This window comes from Macrotis lagotis, chromosome 2, assembly GCF_037893015.1.
Source record: "Macrotis lagotis isolate mMagLag1 chromosome 2, bilby.v1.9.chrom.fasta, whole genome shotgun sequence".
Lineage (NCBI taxonomy): Eukaryota > Metazoa > Chordata > Mammalia > Peramelemorphia > Peramelidae > Macrotis > Macrotis lagotis.
The window spans coordinates 108,651,759-108,655,731 of NC_133659.1; positions in this window are offsets into that span (position 1 = coordinate 108,651,759).

Here is a 3,973-nt window from a genome sequence, read left to right on the forward strand (position 1 = left end):
TCTCCTTCTCCCCTTCTTTGCTTCTCTCTGGTTATTGTAATTATTTGGGAATTTACAGAATAATCCGTCACCAAGTCCTCTAGAACAAATTGAATGTCAGTTTTGTAAAACAACCTAATAAAGCAGATGGCATTACCCGCTGGTAAATCTCTCCCCCATTTCCTGCCCCACCCCCTCCCCACTTCAGTGTCGCTGAAAGCTGACAGATTATCCATTTATGGGCAGATTAATCCCGAGCAGTATAAACATGGGGAGAAAATTACACTTTCGTGTCTTCATAATTGATAAGAAGGACACATTAATCTGTAAAGCCCGGAGGAGAAGCCCATCTGTCTGTCAAGACAGACATGGGGACAGTAAGAGTTCAGGGAACTTAGAACACATGAAGCCCATCTGTTTGGTTAGTCATCCATCTCGGGGGGCTGCTCCCCACCCACTCAATCATGGAAACTGAGGGTCTTCCCTTACAGACAGGGTATGGTGGCCAAAAGGCCCTAGAGGTTTGTTTGTCTTAGCAGCTGACTGGGCTCTTTCAGAATGATGCAGGATAGAGATTTTTCTGTGCTGAATTTGATGTCAGATGTTAATATATAGGCTGTCACTTATTCCTTAGATAACCCCGTGTAGGGGTGGTTTGGAGTTCAGTGAACAGAGCCTAGGGCTTGGAACTGAGTTCAAATCCCCTCAGATATTTAATAGCTGTGTAATCCTAGGCATCACCCTATATTTTTGGCATCACCCCCTTCCAGAGTTTCTGCCAAGCCTGGGTGAGGAGTTGGAGGTGTCTCTCTGGCTAAGTCCTGCCCTGGTCCAAGTGGAGAGGGAAAAATAAGGCCAAGGCTACAGCTGCTGCCCAATTGCCCCCAAACTCCCCTCCTTGTCTTCCTCTGTCCCTTTAAGGGATTCTGGGGGAAAAAAGTCTCCAAAGTGAGTCAAGAGTTTTACTCAGCTCTGCCCCCTCCTCCTTCAACATTTTTATGAATTTTAAACATTCCCCTCCCCCTCTCCTCATCTTCAGTCACCTTCTCTGTGTGGCAGCTGTGATACATTAATTGTCTCGTTGAGGCCTGTCAGAGCTGTCAGAGAATGTCACACTGGCCCAAACCCACCGTCAGAGAAGGGGGAGGGGGGTGGGCTGTAAAGTACCTCCCGGTATGCTCTCCTCAAGGACTCTCTTCTTCCCTCAGTTGTTTGGAGAAACCTTCGGTTCTATTGGGCTGGGCCAAGGCAGGAAAAGCAGGATGGTGGGAGAGAGAGAACAGATTGAGAAGGATGAGAGGAGCCGAGAGAAGTCTATGCAGACCCAGTGATACAGAGAGCAATACCTCTGGTGGCACTGTGGACTCATAGTAGGCACTTAAATGTTTTCTGATTGATTCTCTTTATTTCCTTTCTTCTCTTCTCCTATTTCTCTCTGTGGATTTCAACCTTTTGATCACTTCTATCTCTTTCTTCCATTATTTATCATCTTCCTCCCCCTTTCTTTTTTTCCTTCAGGGTCAGATGAGACAGTACCTTGTCCTCAAGGAGCTTAGAATCTAACTTCTAAGAGAAGTGTATAAAAAGATTTTTTCTTATACCTCAGGGAAAACTGGCTTCTTGTTTTGGGTCTGGGAGTGGTACTATCACTGTGCCCTTGGGTAATGCTCCTTGATGCAAGAGATGATGGTGAGCCTTCCTCCAGGGTGGTCAGAAGTCAGAAGAGCCCTCTTCCCAGATGGGAAGTGATGGACAGAGTTCAATCCCCAGGGTCCATTCCATCACCCAACTGCTGAAAATACTTTACCAGCCTCCCCCCAAGTATAAGGATTAAGGGTTAGAGTGGAGGACAGGAGATGTAAATGTAATTATAATTGTAGATGTAAAATTTAAATTGACCCCAGGGCTTTGAGATAGAATATGAAGGAAACTGAGAATTTTCTAGGCGGGTTTTATAGCATGTTGTCAGGGTCCCACCATGCCTGAGTTCAAGAACTTCACTTCCCAGCCCCCCAAACTGGCCTCATGACACAGATTTATTATTTACCAGTCCCTTTGTGACCTCATTTGTGGTTTTCTTCGCAAAGACACTGAAGTGGCCTGCCATTTCCTTCCCTAGCCTATTTTTATAGGTGAGGAAACTGTGACCAAAAGGGTTAAGTGAATTGCCTGGTATCACACAACTAGAGTCTGAGACAGATTCAGCCTCATGAGGTGAGAGATTCCCCTGACTTCAGGCCTAGCATTCTATCCATTGAGCCACCTACCTTCCCCTAATTGTAGTCCATGTTTAAGACCTCAACTATCACACCTTAGGACTGAATACATAAAACTTACCCTATGGACACATACAACATAGGAGAATAGAAATATAGACATGCAAGAAAATCTGTCCAGTGGGGCAGCTAGGTGGCGTAGTGGATAAAGCACCAGCCTTGGAGTCAGGAGTACCTGGGTTCAAATCTGGTCTCAGACACTTAATAATTATCTAGCTGTGTGGCCTTGGGCAAGCCACTTAACCCCATTTGCCTTGCAAAAACCTAAAAAAAGAAAAAAAAAGAAAATCTACCCAAGTACCAGACTCCCAAAAGTTATGCTGTTGTATCACCACTGCCCTTCCAATTTCCTTTTACTGGTTCTTTTCCTCTTTTCCTCCCAAAAGATATATTCAATCAGCATAATATTTTGGGTCAGTTTGACACGAGCTCAGAGGCCCCTACCCTCACAAATTGTTGATGTTAACAATAAATGTTTAACAATTAATTCTCCCAAAAAAGTATGTTGGACACACTTATAAGCTTAATCTTCATTATTGATATTAATTACTTTCTTAATTAATAACTTTTTTAAATCTAGTCAATCAGCAAAATAGTAAATGAAGTCTTGGTTTGTTTGTCAGATTTCCAAGTTGCAAATTCTTATATTGGAAATTTATCAATCAGCTCTACCAAGCTAGTGAAAGCTTACAGTAATCATTGCTACTGGTAACCCTTGCATGCATTATATTTCTCAGTTTTGGACAGTACTTGAGGATGACTCTACTCCTATCTCTGGCTCACATCTGTGACATTATGACCCAAAATTTGGAATTATTTCCCTTCTTCATTCAAATGCTTGATCAGGCAATTAAAACTTTTATTAATTTATATCCAGTATGAATAGAGTAAGGGGGACTTGAGTTCAAATCTGATCTCAAGTCACTTAACCCAATTGTCTTGCAAAAACCCTAAAAAAAAATTATATCCAGTATAGATTAACCTGTGGTTCCCCTCAATTTCTCTGTTTTTCTTTTTGCTTTTTCTCCCTCTTGGTCTTTGCAGTTTGGGTTAGTGAATGGAGTATCTGCTGTGGAATCAGATAGGTCTGGATTCAAAACTTGCTACTACTGATCAGAGGCATAAGTAGAATGTAGTGGGGGGGGGCAAATTCTATTGAAATTAGGACATAAAGGACAATCTGCCTTGGGAATACTCTTGCACAGGAGATGTAACAAGCTAGTCTCCATCTTGCATGGTCCATGCCTCTGAAATACAGTGGATGTTAATCAACCCTGACAAAGCCTAGGAGGTGAAAGACGACAGAAAATTGTTAATATAATGACAGAAATTAATACCAAATATAAAATGGACTGCCACTCCCTGAAATGCTCCTTGTAATGTCAGAATTTCAATAATGTCCTTATAGTCCTAATTTTCATTTACTTTTGACCCTAGGTCCCCTCATCCAGGGATTTTTGTGGGAGAACTAAGCTCAGACTGGATCTCATGACCTATTATCCTTGCCCCTTTTCATTGGGATATATGGCATGAAGGACAGAATGAAGTGGATGTCCTTGCCTGGATTGCCAAAGGTCAATGGAATCTCATGATCAGGTCTTATTCCCTCATATGTCTCTTCTCCCTCCTTCTAAAGAAAAAAGAAGCTTTCGCATAGTCCTGGAATTGGAAAATCTACTGGACATGCCTAGGATGGCAGGTTTGCTACCTTGTTATCT